This window comes from Halichoerus grypus, chromosome 10, assembly GCF_964656455.1.
Source record: "Halichoerus grypus chromosome 10, mHalGry1.hap1.1, whole genome shotgun sequence".
Classification (NCBI taxonomy): domain Eukaryota; kingdom Metazoa; phylum Chordata; class Mammalia; order Carnivora; family Phocidae; genus Halichoerus; species Halichoerus grypus.
Window position 1 is genome coordinate 58,586,093 of NC_135721.1, and position 19,294 is coordinate 58,605,386.

Consider the following 19,294-nt stretch of genomic DNA (forward strand, 5'->3'; position numbering starts at 1 on the left):
TCTTTGAGACCTTCCTAACTCGCAATTAGGAAAACAAATTACCAATTACAATATGGAGTTTTGACAGACTAATAATATGGCTTTATATTTGGTATCTGCCCAGTTCTTGGGAAGAAAGAGAAATAATTCCTTTTAACTTATCTATGAAGCAATTTAGGAAATCCTTTTGGAAAACTCAGTTGTACAACAACTATTTAAAAAGATTAAATTAATATCTTCCATTGGCAGTTATTTCAGTGGAGTCATATGTTGATGAATGATTTAAAACAAGACAGGTACTCCAATAGAAAATTAAGCAAACACACAATACCATGGGGAAACCAACAAGTTTCCTAAAAGAACGGCATCAAGTTAATAACTGGTGTTTAAATAAAAACCCCTGGGACATTTTTGCATGTCAGAGCTTTTAGAGATGGAACATTACCAGTGGGTTGATAACAAGGCCCATTTTACAAAGTATATTAGCACAGAGAGATATTCAGTATCTTATAAAAATTTATTTTGATTCAAACTTACACAATAGAAAATGATTCCTAAGTTTAATTTACAAATTAAGTTTGATTGTTCACCGAACAAAACATAAACTTGAACATCTGGATGAAAAAGTTTCAATCAATTTGAGTACACACCTAACAAAATGAAACAAAGCTATTAAGATTGAGGCAATATTATGCACTGAAAAACACTATGAACACTGGAATCTACTCCTGACATTGAGCTATCTAGCTTGTAACCTTGGGATTCATTATCTACTACTGTAAAATAAGGTGATTAAACAGGATCATCTCCGAAGATTTCTTCATGTTTAACAGTCTGTAATTTGAAAACAAACATAGAAAGATACTAAAAGATGGAGAGAAGGTAGATTAGAGACCTTGGGACCCAGGGCACAACACAGGTTAAGTCCTCTGGGTTGTCTTTCTGCCTCCTATAACCTAGACTTGGAAGTTGGCAACTAGCACAAATTAAAGGAAAGCCCCAAGGGCAACTGGCTGGCTCAGTGGGTAGAGCATGTGACTCTTGATTTAGGGGTCCTCAGTTTGAGCCCCACATTGGGTGTAGAGATTACTTAACAAAAAAAAAAAAAGGAAAGCCCCCAACAAAAGCCTACTCTCTTTAGCCAAAAGGGACAGCCTAGCAAGACAGACTCGTAAGCAACAAAAGCCCTACTCCAGCCAAACATGATAGAAAAAAAAACTGTGGCCCCAACCCCACCCACGTCAGTAGAGGCCAAGTGGAGAGCTCAGACTTCCACTTTTGCCAGGCTGTAATGAAGTGGCTTAACCCTCCCCCCTTACCATCACCACCAGTGTGGTATCAGAGGAAACCTAGTGGAGAGTCAGGACTTTCACAACCACTGGTAGTAATGAGGCCAGAGGTCACTCATTCCCACTCCTGTGTTGTCACTGGAGTCCACATGAGGAGTGTTAAGGCCCCTTACCCCTCCCTACCAGGGATTTATCAGTGGAGGCCTAGTAAAGAGCTGGAACTCACATCTCCACCTATAGGTAATAAAAAGCACACCCACCTCAGGTGCCAACACAGGCTGAGTAGAGACTGAGAGTCCAGTACCCAAATGAACTTCTTTTTTTTTTTTAACATTTTATTTATTTATTTGTAAGACAGGGAGAGCACAGCAGGGGGAGCAGCAGAGAGAGAGGGAGAAGCAGACTCCCCACTGAGCAAGGAGCCCAATGCGGGGCTCGATCCCAGGAACCTGGGATCATGACCTGAGCCAAAGGCAGACGCTCAACTGACTGAGCCACCCAGGTGCTCCCCCAAGTGAACTTCTACACCCCAACCGGCAATAATGAGGTAGCCACTCCCCCATCTCCCATCCTTCTCCTGCTGGAGCAGTGTCAGAGAAAGCCAGCTAAAACATAAGGTTTAAATGAGATCCATATGGTTTCCTTTGAAACACAAAAGATTTTAATCTTGATGAAGTCAAATTATCTGGGTTTTTTTTCTTTTATTGCTCATGCTTTTGGTGTCATATCTCATAATCCTTTGCCAAATCCCAAATCATGATTTCCCCCTATGTTTTCTTATAAGAGTTTTATAGTTTTAGCTTCTACATTTAGGTCTTTGATCCATTTTGAGCTAATTTTTGTATATGATGTAAGATAAAATTCCAACTTCATTCTTCTGCCTGTGGTTATCTAGTTGTCTCATCATTTGTCGGAAAGAACATTCTTCCCCATTGAATAGTCTTGGCGCTCTTGTCAAAAATCAATTGACCGTAGATGTATGATTTATTTCTGGACTATTTATTCTATTCTATTGATCTGTATGTCTCTCCTTCTGCCAGTACCACATTGTCTTGATTATTGTTGCTTTGTATAAGTTTTGAAATCAGGAAGTCTGAGTCTTCCAACTTTCCTCTACTTTTTCAAGATTAATTAGGTTATTCTGGATCCCTTGCAATTCTATATGAATTTTATTTTATTTTTTATTTTTTTTAAAGAATTTTATTTATTTATCTATTTGACGGAGAGAGAGAGAGCACAAGCAGGGGGAGCAGCAGGCAGAGGGAGAGGAAGAAGCAGGCTCCCCACTGAGCAAGGAGCCTGATGTGGGGCTCGATCCCAGGACCCTGAGATCATGACCTGAGCCGAAGGCAGACACTTAACCAACTGAGCCACCCAGGCACCCCTGTTTTTCCTCTTGTTAATGTAAAATGTATCACATTAATTTGTGAATATTGAATCACCCTTGCATCCCAGGAATAAATCCCACTTGATGGTGGTAAATGATTTTTTTTAATGTATTGTTGACTTTAGTTTGCTAATTTTTGTTGAAAATTTTTGCACCTATGTTAATCAGAGATATTGGTCTCTTTTTTTGTAATGTCTTTATCTGATTTTGGCATTAGGGTAATGCTGGCCTCATTTGGCATTAGGGTGTAGAAATGCTGGCTTTGCTTCCTTTTATATTTTTTGGAATAGTTTGAGAAGAATAGATACTAACTTTTCTTTAAATGCTTGGTAGAATTCACCTGTGAAGCCATTTGTTTTGGACTTTCGTTTGTTGGGTTTTTTTTTTTATTATTGATTCAATTTCATCACTAGTAATCAGTCTGTGCAGATTTTCTATTTCTTCCTGATTCAGTTTTGGGAAATTATATGTTTCTAGGAATTCATCCAATTTCTTCTAGGTTGTCCAATTTGTTGGCATATAATTTTTCATAATCTTCTCTTATAATCCTTTTTATTTCTGTGCTGTCAGTTGTTCTTTCTCCTCCTTTCTCCCCCACCTTTTTTCTAACCTCATTTTCTACCAGGCATCCCTGTGTACTGTGTTGCATACTGGCTTTCGTCCTATTTTATACACACCAAGCACATTCATCTCTTAGAGTATTTGTATTTTCTGTTCCCTCTGTCCAGAATACCCTTCCTCTAGATATCTGCAAAGTTTCTTCTTGCTTTCAGGTCTCTGATAGAATGTGATGACTACCTATCAACCTAGTCACTCTCTAGCTCCTGACTCTTTCTACATAGAGCTTACCAACGCCATTACATATCTGTTTGCTTATCAACTGCCTTGTTTTCTATTTTTTTTTAAGATTTTATTTATTTATTTGAGAGAGAGAGAATGAGAGAGAGCACATGAGAGGGGGGAGGGTCAGAGAGAGAAGCAGACTCCCTGCTGAGCAGGGAGCCCGATGCGGGACTCGATCCAGGGACTCCAGGATCATGACCTGAGCCGAAGGCAGTCGCTTAACCAACTGAGCCACCCAGGCGCCCAACTGCCTTCTTTTCTACATCATAAGTTCCATGAGGGCAAGGATTTTGTTCACTACCAAATCCCAAGAGCCTATGTCAGTATTTGGAACATAGAAGATGCTCAGTAAATATTTGGTAAATGAATGAATTAAGATAATAGGGGAAATGGAACACTAGATTTTCCATAGAGGCTGCCAAGCAGAAAGATAAAAGTGAGAACAACATGGAGGAAAAATCATACCGATATGCATTGAATATGCTCAAAGTGAGCAGACTGCTGCCTGAGTAATAAAGGTCGTGTTCCTGCCCTCAAGTTCAGGAGTTGACAAGGTAATAGCCTGATAATATCTATAACAAAAGTAAGACAATATGCAGAAGTAATATAATTTTGTGAGACAATAGAAGAATCTGTGTTCATATTTTTAGTAAATCTTTCTACGGAATTAGAAATGAAGAGGTATAAGGAGAAAGCTTATTTTTGGGTTATATAATATGGAAGACAATTTTGGATGATGGTTATGACTATGGCTTGACATAAACTTTGGTCACATTTTCTGCGTAGTTTTGATTCCTTACTAAAGATTGTGAAAGCAAGTTTGGCCTGATTTAGCTAAAGTGACACCAACTTCCTAAGGCAGCAGTAAGCCACCTACTTCATACCAGCATAACCTACTTTTAGACTAATTTCTAGGCAAGTAGATGGTATTCTTGCGGGTGATTCTTGGATTTAGTATATCTATGACTGCTTCTATTACCACGTTCCGGCTCAGAAATACTGGAATACTTCACAGCCTTAGGATTCAATGTCCAGTCAAGCAATAAATGTCATAGAACCTGGGCCTGGAAGATCCAGAGCCAGGATCTAGCCCAGTTTTGGAGTATATTGACCCAGATGGTTTATCAGCTTCTCTATTCGGAAAGGGGAATAATTTGACCCTGCCCTTATGTTATTTAACTCTCCTAACCTTCAGCAGTCCATTAATGATAAGGTAAAGTATAAACTCCTCCAACATCAGGGTTGATTGTACCTATGACACCTATGTTTGGTGGAATTCAGTAGTGAAGCCATATGGGCCTGGGCTTTTCTTTGTGGGTAGTTTTTTATTACTAATTTGATCTATTGACTTGTTGTACATCTATTCAAATTGTCTGTTTCTTCTTGAGTTGGTTGTGGTAGTCTGTGTTTTCCTAGGAATTTGTTCATTTCATTTAAGTTATCTTGTTTTTTGGCATACAATTGTATGCCATAGTATTCCTCTTCATAGTATTCCTCCTTATCACCTATGGCTAAACTGAACTGAATACTCCTCAAAATGGCCCATGGTTTCCTGCCCTTTCATTTTTGCACTTCGAATGCCCTCAACTTAATCTCTACCTATTAAAATGTATTGGATATCTACTGGTACCAAAACATTCTTCATGTTCTCTAGGGAATGCATGAACAATAGATATGATAAGGTCTTGGCTTTGGAATAGATAGCTGTCAACAATGTCAAGTGCTGCAGAGAGGTCAAAGAGACCAAGAAATGGCACTTGAATTTAACAATCTTGAAGTCAGTGTCAGCTTTGAAAAGAACAATTCCAGGACAACGTGGAAGCAGATGAGAAGAAAATAATGAGTAAGTAGAACAATACATGAGCTCCAAGAAAGCAGGGATTTTTGTCCTTTTTATTTACTTTGTTCCCCATCATGTAGACCATGCCTGGTATATTGAAAGCTCTCCATAAATATTAGTTAAATAAATGAATTAATTAATGCATTGGTAAGTGGTGGTTAAAAAAAAAGTAGAGGCAATGGGAGTAATAAAGGAGAAACTAGAATAATGTTGTAGTTGAAGAAAGGCACAAGTTGAACATGCTTTTAGGGGGAGGACTCCAGTGGAAAAGTGAAAAATCAAAGATGTTAAAAAAAAAAGATGGTAAAAGAGTTGGGGTGCCTGGATGGCTCAGTCAGTAGAGCATGCAGCTCTTGACCTCGGGATTATGTGTTCGAGCCCCATGTTGGGTGGGGGTAGAGATTACTTTTAAAAAAAGATGTAAAATAGGGAAAACTGATGCAACATTATCATTAAAGCATAGGGAAAAGGTCACAAATAGTAGAATAGGAAGAGGCAAATCCCACTTAATGTATAAATAGGCTCATTTGCAACTCTTCGCAAAAAAAATTATTCCTCATTATGGGTTCCCTATTCCCATTAACTGTATGAAAATCCACTCAAGCACCGAAGCTAAAACTCTGGTTTTCTTTAACACCTCCTTCTCTTTCGTCTTGCCTGTTTAAAGGAAAAGAAAGTTATCTCAGTTCCACTTCTGTAATGCTCCATTTCCACTCCCATCTTCGATCCCCACTGGCTCTACCCTAGATAAGCCATTCAACATTTTCTTGACTGAAATATTGATGAAGGATAGTTGGAAGGCAGGCAGGGTCAAGGGTCCCCCACACTAAGAGAAAACCACCCTTAAAAGGATTTTACACCACCCTGAAGGGAGCCCCCCCACCCTTTCCCACGTGATAGATAGGTGACAAAAACCTGATTGGATGACAGGCGCAGGGAGGGTTAATCAGATGAAAACAGCCCACTAACAAGCCCATAAAAACCCCTAGACTTAGAAACTCTGGTGGCAACCTTCTCGGGTCCCTTCCTCTTGGGGAGCTTTGTACTCTAAACTTTACTATCACTCAATAAACCTTGCTTTGCTGCCCACCACTCTGTCAGGTCTACCTCTTCATTCTTTGAAGCAGTGTGATCAAGAACCACGGGCACCACCGGCAGAGGAAAAAATCCTGTAACAATGTTTTAATGATTTTCTGACTATACTCTGAATTCAGTAGCTTTCAGCTCTCAGTCCCTTCTTTATATTGCTACCAGAACTATGGTCTTAGGGGCACCTGGGTGGCTCAGTCGTTAAGCACCTGCCTTCGGCTCAGGTCGTGATCCCAGGGTCCTGGGATAATTGGGCTCCCTGCTCCACGGGAAGCCTGCTTCTCCCTCTCCCACTCCCCCTGCTTGTGTTCCCTCTCTCGCTGTGTCTCTCTCTGTCAAATAAATAAATAAAATCTTAAAAAAAAAAAAAAGAAAAAGAACTATGGTCTTAAAACACAGATATGATCATACCATTTTCCTCTATACACAGTATTGGCAAATATGTAGGAAAACAAGCAGCCTTATCCACTATTGGTGAACGTTACTAGATACCAGCTTTTTAGAGGGCAATTTAGCAATACTTGTTAGGGCAAATTGGTATTATCAAAATTTTAACAATAGTTATCTCCAGGGTTGTGGAATTATGAAAGACTAACTTTCTACTTCTCACAGTATTTCTCACTACTTCTTATAGTATTTAGTATTTAAGTGTTTATAATATCAATTTATATTTTTCAATTTGAAAAAATGAAGACACAAAAATGGAAAAAATTACCTTTCTTTGACGGATTCACACTTTTTAGGTCAACATTCAAGGCTGTTTAAAATAAGTCCCTAACCTAGTTCCCTCCACCATTCCCATTTTTCACCCAGGACCGTCCCAGGTAGTGCTTTTCACTTTTCTGTGTCTCTGATATTCCTCTAACTAGAATGCCTTCCTCTTCTCCTTTATTAATCAAAACAGTACTCATCTTCCCAGAACAACTTAGGAGTCACTTCCCTTTCTCTGTGAAGCTTGTCCTCCCATCTGGTTTAAATTGCTCCTCCTTGGTGCTGAGGGGGTAGTTTGTTTACACCTCTAACAGAGCACAGCTTGGCTTGCATTGTTGTTACTTGTGTCTGATGTCTCCCTTGCCATCTTTTATTCTCCACTTTATTTGCCTTTTCTGTGAAATAAATGTTAATTTCAAAATATTACTCAGATTGCTGTATGTTCCATACATAAATCCACACTTAAATTACACAGTTTTTAGAGATGCATAGCTCAGCCATGTGGGCAATTTCCTTCAAGTCACAAAATGCTAGTATTTGAAGAGAGTGCAGGAATTAATTAAACATGTCTATAGATGCCTGGTGTTTACTCTCTGACAATGAGCCGGAATTATTACCTCACTTTAAGCCTTTCTCTGGTGATTTGTTTACAGAGAGTTGTGCTAAATAGCTGAATTGTTGTCATGACCCTTTGCCTAGATCTTTTCAAAACAGTCATTAGACTTGAGTTTTACATAACAAACACACACACACACACACACACAATCTCAGAACAGAGAGACAAACTGAAAACAATTCTTAGAATTTTAAGCTTGCACTGTGTTAAGATTAGATTTATAGTAATGGGCATAGCCCATAATTTTGTAACTCAACAATAATTAAATGTGGCCACTTATAAGTGCTGAAGTGTCTGTGGTTGCCAAACTGTGATAAAGTGTAAAATTAACTAATTACCTTACATGAATTTGATCAATAGGGCTCCTTTCAATAAACCAAAGAATTAACTACTTTTTGCTGTTTTGGTTACTACACAGTTTCAGGTCCCCAAGTGGGAGTAGCTCTTAAAGCAAAAGTGGCAGCCCCATTATCATTTGTAAATTTCCACTAACAAGCCAGCCTGGCAGTGTCTGCCGGCTGCGCAGGCTGTGACCTTTCTCACAGCATAGTATTCGTCATTGTTTTGTTTATGAGCATCTATATATGCCGTGGAAGTTCTGGGGAGAGAGTTTCAAAAAAAGAAAACTGAAACTAAGACGGAAATCAAAAGCAAGAAGCCAGAAATTACTTCTTTAGCCCTTTCTTTATGATCTCAGGACTTTAGGGACCTTGAAAGATTGATTTCCTCTCACTCAAGTTTCTTATAAAATTAGCTTTGGCTCATACATTTGTAACACAGTAGTTAATGTTACAAGATAAGCAGTATAGGGGAAATGTATCTGAGGGGAAAATCAAGTGCTGGAAGCTCAAGAGACACTTATAAGGTCACAGAACAAAGCTGGTAAGTAAAGTGGTCCCACTATAGACCTGCAAATAGCAAAGGGTCTGCTTCAGATTAATTTCAGTGTATCTTTCATCACATTTCACTTTTCTTCTCAGCCGGTATTAAATATAAGTGGGCCTACTCAAACCTGTTCTTTGAGTCTTTTGAATTACTCAGTTGAAGAGCAATCATGATTTAAGTTGAGAAATTTGAACTTTGTTTTAGCATCCACTTCCCTAGAATGGTCCCGGAGACTGTACTAGCCACAGCAATGAGTGTATTAACTGGGAATTCATGTTCACAGTTACTTATGTCATTTCAAGAAATTAAATGTACTTTCGGATAAGCACCATTGGCTATCTGAGCTGGAAGGAATATTACAGTCTTTTAATTCAATCTTCTTCCTTTATAGAAAGGGTTTCTAAGGCTCAGAACGGCTCCTAAAGATGAAGCAGTTTGCTTAGGAGCAGAGCTGGAATTAGAAGCAGGTGTCTCAGCTAATCTAGATTCCTAATCTAGAGCTCTTTATACTCACAGTGAGTAAACGCCAGAATAATTTCTCACTTATACAGTCAGAGAAAGTCTCTGTGAATTAATTAATCTTTTTATTTGGATATGTTAATCTTTTAAAATATGCAGAAGACTCATTTCAATATATGTCAGCACTGGGAAAATACTCACAGATAAACTGCCTTAAGAAACATCTTAGAGGGGCGCCTGGGTGGCTCAGTTGGTTAAGCATTTGCCTTCAGCTCAGGTCGTGATCCCTGGGTCCTAGGATGGAGCCCTGAGCACCACCACCACCCCCGCCCCCCAGCGAGGAGTCGGCTTCTCCCTCTCCTTTTACCCCTCCCCCTCCCTCTGCTCCTGCTTTCTTTCTCTCTCTCTCAAATAAATAAATAAAACCTTAAAAAAAAAAAAAAAAAGCATCTTAGAGATGCCTTCTAAAACGGTTTGATGGGGGGCGCCTGGGTGGCTCAGTCGGTTAAGCGTCTGCCTTCGGCTCGGGTCATGATCTCACGGTCCTGGGATCGAGTCCCGCATCGGGCTCTCTGCTCTGCGGGGAGCCTATTTCTCCCTCTCCCTCTGCTCTTCTGTCTCTCTCTCTCTCTCTGTCAGATAAATAAATAAAATCTTAAAAAAAAATAAATAAATAAAACAGTTTGATGGGACTGGCCAGTAAAGCTGTCCAATAAACCACAAATTATAAACTTTCAAGAGAACATGAACTGGGACTATTACATTTCTACTTGATTATCAAAATGCTGTGTTAATCAACTTCATCAAAATTCCCTTCAAGTCAGCCGTATCACTGAGGTTCCTCTCTGTGGATGCAACACTTCACAGGCAAGTTCTGAGGGGTACAGAATTCCCGTGAAACACACAAGGCTACTTATCCTCACCTCCTCTTAGTATCTCTTCCCCTAAGACATGGACTTGGCATTTCCCAAGTGTGTCACTTAGAGTGTTAATTTAGATTTGAAAAAATGGTTCCATGATCAAGTAAATTTAAGAAATAGAGTTAACTTAGTTTCTTTTATTATGCTAATTTGATTTATTCACTCAGAAATATTTCTTCAGTGCCTACTATGTGTCAGGCACTGTTTTAGGTGCTTAGGATACAGAAGCAAAGGACACAAATCTCTGCTTTCATGAAGCTCATAGACAATATGAGGTAGGTAGCTTTTTTGTGTGCTGAATTAATTATTATTTTTTTAAATATTTATTTGAGGGGGGAGGGGCAGGAGAGGGAGATAGAAAATCTCAAGCAGACTCCCCACTGATCACTGAGTCCAATGTGGGGCTCAATCCCATGACCCTGAGATCATGACCTGAGCCTAAAATCAAGAGTCGGACACTCAGGCGCACTTCTGCTGAATTAATTCTTAAGTTAAATTCCCAGAAATGGGACAATGAATTGCATAATTAATAATTTGCAATAATAATAAGTGCTATGAAAGAAAAATCAAAGTAGTATTGGAAGATATAATATGAGAATTTATTAGGGACTTACTACCTTGTGGAGGGTTGCTCCCAATGAGATTCTGAATCTGGCTGTGGGTAAAGAGAACTTGGTATTTTGAAAACCCCTCTTGATGTTTCTGGTCTCTTCCACAGCCCTCCCTTCCTTCTGTGAGAACTCTACACCACACCCTGGAGCTCCATTGGGGCAGAGCAAAACCCCAGCACAGCCAGCTACTGTGGCCTCAGGCTCTTCTTCCCACCCGCAAATGTTCTAGATGAGCAACAAACAACAATTGGCCCTGAAAGGAGAGCCAAGTGACAGAAATTTAAGCATGAAAGAGTGACTCAAGACTCTCACCATTAAAGACTGACATTTCCTTTTAAACTTGACATCTAAGCAAACTTTTTCTGAAATGTAAAAAATATTCACTTTTTTGTCAAAAACCATGAAAGTGCTCATACCCTTTGATTCAGCAATCCCATTCCTGGTAATTTCACTTGAGAATTAATTCAACAGAAAAGTAAAACTACAGGAGCGCCTGGGTGGCTCAGTCGTTAAGCGTCTGCCTTCGGCTCAGGTCATGATCCCAGGGTCCTGGGATCCAGCCCCACATCAGGCTCCCTGCTCCGTGGGAAGCCTGCTTCTCCCTCTCCCACTCCCCCTGCTTGTGTTCCCTCTCTCGCTGTGTCTCTCTCTGTCAAATAAATAAAATCTTAAAAAAAAGAAAAGTAAAACTACATACACCAAGTTGGTCATTGTAATGTTAAGTGTAATAGTAAGGAGGGAAAAAGCAAACAATCTAAATATTCTGCAGTTGGGAAGCTATTAGATTGTGGTATATTAACTTGTGGCCATTATGTAAATGGTGGAAAAATATGAATGAAGTAATGGTAAAATTATATGCTAAGGAATGCAAACTGTATAAAAATGGGTATGGGAAACACAGATGGCAAGGTAAAATGGAAAAGTGGAGTCAATTTGCTGGGGTAGTAGTACAACAGGATAGAAGCCCATCATGAATTGGCCTATGCAGACAGGAGAAAATTCATTGGCTCAAATAACCAAGCCTTAGGTAGAACAGGGGTGGCACTGGCTTCAGGGGTGTCTTGAAAGAGGAACACAAATTGTCATCAGGACTTTATATCCCTCTCTTTCCACTTCTCTCTGCAGGGAAGCCTTTTTTCTCTCAATCTAGCTTCTTCCCAAGATGAGATCCTCATCTTCCCACAATATGTTTAGATCACTGTAAACTCATATTCTTGTATCTTCCAACTAGGATGAGTTTAAGAGCAATTTAAGAACTTGAGCTTAAGAACAATTCTGGGAATGGGTTGTGATTGGCCTGGCTTCAGTCATGTGCCCATCCCTGAGCCAATAATGGCCAGGTTATCATGATTGGTACCCACCTATCAGTGTACCATATGGTCAAGGAATCTGGGTCATTTAAGAAGACAGTCACTTCTGGGGTACCTGGATGGCTCAGTCCGTTGAGCATCTGACTCTTGATTTCAGCTCAGGTCATGATGATCAGGGTTATGAGATCAAGCCCCACGTCAGGCTCCACGCTTAGCGCGGAATCTGCTTGAGATTCTCTCTCTCTCCGTCACCCTCTGCCCCTCCCCCCAAACGCATTCACGTTTTCTCTCTCTCTCTCTCTCTAAAAAGAAAAAAAAGAAGGAGGAGAAGGAAGTGGAGGAGGGGGAGGAGGGGAAGAAGAAGGAGAAGAGGAAGAAGAAGACAGTCAATTCTGTGTTAGGATCCTGTGTCTAGAAGAAGAGGGAAGCATTTCCCTAAAAGGAGAGAGGTGCTGCTCTCAATGGAAATTAATTTGCCTATTGTTCAATTTAATCTTTTAGAAAAATATCTTATTCTCTTAGTACTACTCCCAATAGCAGGTTGTGATTTCCTGATGCAGTGTGTTTTACTATAAGGCCACATAGTACCGCAGAAAGAGCACTACACTGAATGCCGGGAAAATGGATTCTCCTAGTTCTAACATGATTCAGCTGTGTCCTTGGACTAGTTCTTAAACTTCTCTGGATTTCAGTTTGTCTCAAAATGGTGTTATCTCCATGAGGGCAGGAACCAAGTCTGTCCAAAATGGAGATTTGCACTTGGTAACAACCTCTGGGGCTTGGGTTGGATAGAAGAAGCCGAACTGTGATATGGTTGCAACAAAAGCTTCAGATAGTCATGGGGAGCCCTAGACTGAGGATGATCTTTCAGAATTGTCACAAATTTCACCAAGTTGACCTACTTTATATCCCCATTATAGACTAGATGTGCACTGTCCATAGGAGGGAACCTTAAACTTGGGTGAAGCAGTTTCCTGAGCCTCAGGCAACCCCTGGAGAAGGATTCAGCTGAGAACTGATGGCAGCCAATACCCCCAGCTGCTGGAAGAGGGAGTGCCTTTGTCCTGAAAGAGGATATCTGAGCAGCACACTGTGACATCTACTATAATCAGTATATTCATAGCACCTATAGGTATAGTGCTTGGCACAGAGTAGGTACTTATTAATTATTTGTTAAATGAATAAACTATGCAAAAAGGAAGGTGTGGAGAGGTGCCTGGTGGCTCAGTCAGTTGGATATCCAACTCTCGGTTACAGCTCAGCTCATGATCTTATGGGTCATGGGATTGGCCCATGTCAGGCTCCGTGCTCGGTGGGGAGTCTGCTTGAAGATTCTCTCCCTCTGCCCCTCCCCCTACTCATGCGCGCTCTCTCTCTGTCAAATAAATAAATAAATCTTTTTTTTTTTTTTTTTTTAAAGGAAGGTGTGGATTAGATAATCCCTCTTGGCCATATTGCATACATCTATTTGTCTCCCAGAGGATGTGTGGAGAAGGTGATTAATCAAAATCCTCACAGTTTTTGTTATTGTTCTTTTTAAATAAAGGAGTGGGAATAGAACTAGGAGAAGAATGTTTACTAAAATTAATGTTGACTGACCTGTTTGGCTAGAGAGCATAAAGCATTCTTTGTGATTAACAGTAGAAAACATTAAGGAAGCAATTACTATAGATATTACATAGAGTCACACTGTGCTGTCCAATACAGTAGCCACTAGCCACAGGAGGCTATTTCATTTAAATGAAATAAAATAAAAAATTTCAATTAAAATGAAATAAAATAAAAAATTCATTTCCTCATCACACTACTCACATACCAAGTGCTCAGTATCCATATGTGGCTACTAGCGATCACATTAAACATGACAAATATTTCCATCATCACAGAGAGTTCTAGTGAACAGTACTGGTCTACACTGAGTAGTTGTGTTCTTTACTTCCATTCAATAAAAATCTAATTTACTTTCATGAATTCTGCTGCTCATTATAGTGAGATGGCTGAAACTGGAGCCAAAACTTTGAAGGGCTTGGGTTCGAAAAGGATTGCCCTGTATCCACATTTTTTCTTAGAAATCCAAGTAGTGGGGCACCTAGGTGGCTCAGTCAGTTATGTGTCTGCCTTCAGCTCTGGTCATGATCCCAGGGTCCTGGGAAAGTGTCCCGCATCAGGCTCCTTGCTCAGCAGGGAGCTTGCTTCTCCCTCTGCCTGCCACTCCCCCCTGCTTGTGCTCTCTCTCTCTCTCTCTGACAAATAAATAAATAAATAAAATCTTAAAAAAAAAAAAAAAGAAATACAAGTAGCACAGGACAGTATTAAAATGGAATATTTGCTGTAATTTTATCCTGCTCTTGTCAATCTGGATCATCTGGATGTAACCAGGACTAAAGGCCCTGGGCTTCCAAAGTGTGCTCTGCTCCTGGCTCCCCACAGCACGGGAGACATGACTGCTCCTTCAAGCCTCAAACTGTCCAGATTTAGACATTCAACAACCAGATTTTCAAAAGAATAAGTCAATTTTTTACTATCCTCCAGAAGATTAACTTTTTATTCTCTTAGTATCAGAGGTAAACATATTTGATGTGTTTCAATCTACTGTAGTTATTTTTCTTATACAAACTGTTCCATCATTGGCCATTTGGAGCATCTTCAAATTGGCTCTAAAGTCCTTTTGAAATGACCTCAGCAGTCTTTGATAATTTCTTTACTGTCTGATATAACAATATGTACCCATTTTCTAATCTATTTGTTTTGATATTCCTCTGCGAAGACACCAGTCACTTATGACTGTGCAGTCCCAGAACCGAGATATTTTTTATATAAGAACATAGAGGGGCGCTTGGGTGGCTCTGTCAGTTGAGCGTTGGACTCTTGATTTTGGCTCAGGTCACAATCTCAGGGTTGTGAGATTGAGCCCCACATCAGGCTCTTCTTGGTGTGGAACCTGCTTAAGATTCTCTCTCGCCTTCTCCCCCTTGCCTCTCCTCCCCAATCATGCTCTCTCTCAAAAAAATAAAAAACTTAAAAAAAAAAAGAACATAGAGATGCAGTCCTTGTATCTTCAATATATTATGAATAATTCATATTCACTCATTTTTTTAAACAAATAGTTATTGAGAATTGGCAATGTATCAGGCACTAGTACAATTCTCAATCCAGCAGGAAAAACAATAAAAATTATGTAAATAATTACATGTACTGGTTATATGCAAGCATGTAGTAGTGAAAAGCACTATAAAAGAAAAGGAGAGGGCACTGAGAATATATGACACCTAGTCAGAAGGGTTGGGGAAGGCTTTCCTGAAAAAGTCAGAGAGAAGCTTGAAATGCGAAGGGTAAGTAGGATGATGCAAAGGAGTAGAGACAGAATAGCATGTGCAAAGTCTGGAGGTGGAAAATACCACATTCAGGAAACTGAAAGGCTTGCATAAGTTGGACTGTGGTGAGGACAAAAAGGTACACGATGGAGCTGGAAATGCATGCGGAGGTCAAATCATTCAGAGCCTCGTGGATCAGGTTAAGGATTTTAGACTTCATCCTAAAAAGGATGGGAAGCCACTGGAGTGTTTTAAGAGAGAAACGACACGGTCAGATTTCCATTTTTATGAGGCCACAGTACCTGTTGTGTGGAAAATGAACTGGTAGGGGCAAGAATGAAAATGAAAATTGGGTGGGGCACCTGGGTGGTTCAGTTGTTAAGCGTCTGCCTTCGGCTCAGGTCATGGTCCCAGGATCATGGGATCGAGCCCCTCATCGGGCTTCCTGCTCAGTGGGAAGCCTGCTTCTCCCTCTCCCACTCCCCCTGCTTGTATTCCTTCTCTCACTGTGTCTCTGTCAAATAAATGAAATCTTTTTTTTTTAAGATTTTATTTATTTATTTGGCAGAGAGAGAGCAGGAGAGCACAAGCAGTGGGAGCGGCAGAGGGAGAAGGAGAAATGGGCCCCCTGTCGAGCAGGGAGCCCGATGCGGGGCTCGATTCAGGACCCTGGGATCATGACCTGAGCTGAAGGCAGTTGCTTAACCAACTGAGCCACCCAATCGCCCCTAAATAAATAAAATCTTAAAAAAGAAAATGAAAATTGGGGGTTATTGCCGGTGAAAAATTGTAGCGGTTTGAACTTAGGTGACAGCCATGAAAATAGAAGTAGATAGATTCAAGAGATTTACAGACAACCAAAAGCCAACTTTGTGCTTACTTGGAAAACAACAGAAGCATTCTCCCTAAACCGAGTGTTTTTAACTGAGTGTCTTTTTTACAGGAGTAGAGATAGAACAGCATGTTCAAACGTCTGGCAGTGGGAAATACTTTGTCACATTCAAGGAACTGAGAGTCCTGCTTGAGGTGGCCTGTGGTAAGAGAAGACAGGGCATGTGTTGAAGTTGGAAAGTCAGTAAGTCCAGAAGTAGTGAACAGAAAGTGAGGCAGTGGAGGCCAGGGAGACAGGCAGAGTGGCTGCTCAGGGAGCAGGATAGAGTGCTAGTCATCTGTGCTTACCGAAGTGCTCAGCCCCACCTGCTTCCCTCCAAGAGGGCAGCATAGGGATTCTTCACTGCTACCTTCAGGGTAGTGCTGTAGACAAACTAGACCTTCGTGAATGCCTCCTGAGATCGCTGGGCTGAGGGACCTTGCTTCTTCCTAGCTCTCACTGGAAGTTGGTGACTTAGCAGTGCATTTTTCAGTTCTTCACAAGACATCCCCACATTTGACTTCATTCATACCAGCAGGGGATGAACTTGGCATTGTTTTTCCAGGAATGGGATGAGTGTAAGAACCTCTACTCTCTCCAGGCCAGCCCTCCTGTGGTGAAATCCGCTGCACATAGGCCAGAAAGCCAGCTTATCACAGGGTGCAGTTTGTGGTTAGGAATGGAGAAAAGCTAACCTGATAGTTGAACAAGACCCTGACCTCATTACCCAGTATCCTGCCCAAGAGAGTTAACAAAGGAAGTAGCAGTGTAGACCTAAGAAACACAATTTCACACACCTAACTAATGCCTGATTTCCTGTCCCACAGAAGCTTGCGCCCTGGGAAGGTGACTTGAAATCCATTTCCTGGAACAAAGGCACACAGCAGTCCTGCTTCGTGAGCTGCCAAGTAAAATTGTCAGCATGTATTTAAGAAAACCAGGCCAGTCTGGCTGGGTTTATTGAGAATAGCTATATGAGACAAAGAGGAAAAGTTTTCGTTCAGTTCATTCACAGATGTTTATTGAGTGCCCATCATGTGCCAAGTCTTGTTCTAGCTGGTAAGCCTACAGAAATGAGCCAAGCAGACAAAACACTTGCCCTCACAAAGCTTACATTCTAGTGGGGGGGAGATAGACAATAAAGATAACAGACAAAATACGTATATATTAGGAGGTGGTAAATGCTAAAGCTTCAGTTAGCATAAAAAGGTGTATGTAGGACATTTTTAGGACACAAAATGGGTGTTGGTAAAGAGCATGGGTAAGGTGAATATTAGTTATTATACTAGATGTAGAGTGATCATTGAAGAGCTTCGGGAGGTGATATTTAAGCTAAAACCTGAAAGATGAGGAACCAGCCTTGTGAAGAGTGAGCGAGAGGGAGAGAGAAATGTTACAAAGGCCTGAGTGAGACAAGAACTTGGAGTGCTCAAAAGACAGAAAGAAGGCCAATTTCTACAGTGCACTAAGCTAGGGGAGAGATCCTAAACACGAGACCTGGGAGGCAGGCATGTCGTGATAATGAACATGGGTTTTCTTAACTCACTGTGCTCATTATGGCACAATTATCTATTCTACTGTAACACTGCCCACTTAGAATTCACTGGCCAACACGGCTGCCTGGCCTTACCTCAGAGAGAGGACATCTTAAGAAAGTCCCAAGAATGGCCAGAAACAGACGTAATAAAAACCATGCTCTAAAGTTCATACACAACACTCCTTGGGGAGCTTCTGGGATTTGCACTCAGGTTCTTTACTTTCCTGTTAAATACCCTTTTAATAAATTTCCTTATCTGATTTCCAAGCCCACAGCAGATTACAAGGGTAGGGAAGGGCAGGCACTCTCCTCAGTTGACATTTTAATTCAGTGAGTCATTCTGCTTGGAAACCACCTTTCCCCATGACTGACCTCATCCTGTACTGAAGGACTCCAGGATTCATCTGAACACCCTCATGACATGTACATTTACTGTGCCATGATGTAGTGGTAAGAACACTGATACACATTAGTCCTGGACACAAATCTTGACTTCAACATTCATAATTCTGTGTCCCATGGATTGTGAATGATTTAAGGATGTTGTGTCTTAGCTTTGAATCACCCGTAACCCATCCCCCTACTCCAAGCCTCGGATAATGCTAGTCATGTAATAGTGCTTGACAAATGGATCTTGAATGAATAAATGAAAGTATGATTTGATAAGTTCCCCTCTCTGATCCTCAACTGTCTCATCTAAAAAGGATGGGCTTCCTTGGAAAGTTAAATAGCAATATACGTAGAAAGTACAATATAAAGTATAATGTATGATATAAATGCAAGGTATTTTGCTACTCAGGGTTGAATCAGAGGTGTCTTTCAAAGGGTCAAGGGAACCTTTAGGTCCTTGTGTCTACGACTTGAAGTAGTTGCCACTAGATGGCAATGTTTTCTTAAGGCACATGAAGCCATTTTTGAGTCTTCCCTAGTGGCCTTCAAACTGGGGGTTCTCATACCACTAGGAACACAGAATGCTTTCCAAGATGTGCTCAAGCATGGATAGCTTTGAGGAAATCAGTTTTCCAGTCGGCAACGTCTACGTGTCTTCTTTCCTAAAACTAACCCGCTTGGGAAGGTACCTGTGTTCATAATAGCCCTACTCCAACCTTTAAAAAACAAAGACGTAGCCATTATTCATCCCAAATCATATTTTATGGCACAACCAGGTGAATAATATCCATCAGGGAATCAAACAAAGGGGAAGTCTCCTTCACTGATTAACAAGGAACCAGTCTTTCCCTATCTTTTACATACTTCTGTGAAGAGTGAAACCTGGCTTTAGAAATGGGGTATTTTGGCTCATGTTGTTATGGTCTAAAAGAAAATATATGGTACAGTGGGGTAGTGGGGATAAGGTTTCTTCCATCCCCTAGGAATTATCAAAGAAAGCATTTACCTTGAGGAAGTAAAGCACAGAGGGCGTTTTTTAAAAAATTCTAAACAATTTTTTCACATTCTTAAATCTAATTCTTTCCACCTATTCTCAATACTCATTCCAAAATCATTAGCAGGAAAGAAATATGTTGGAATGGCCAAAGCAGTTGATTATTTGATTTTTTAATTTTTATTTATTAAATTTTTAATTAATTCATTAATTTAGTTGATTTTTCCAGATGTAGCTAAAATATTTTTT

At 40.4% G+C, this 19,294-nt stretch overlaps 1 long non-coding RNA gene across 1 annotated transcript in view; it reads left to right on the forward strand.

Annotated features, from left to right (window-relative positions):
• The window catches only part of LOC118530124 (uncharacterized), a 78,983-nt gene extending 67,660 nt beyond the window's left edge, over positions 1-11,323 (forward strand). The window contains exons 3-4 of the long non-coding RNA XR_013441776.1: positions 10,200-10,293; positions 10,737-11,323. This is a non-coding gene — a long non-coding RNA (uncharacterized LOC118530124). The remainder of the gene's footprint in view (positions 1-10,199; positions 10,294-10,736) is intronic.
• Positions 11,324-19,294: the final 7,971 nt, after the last annotated feature.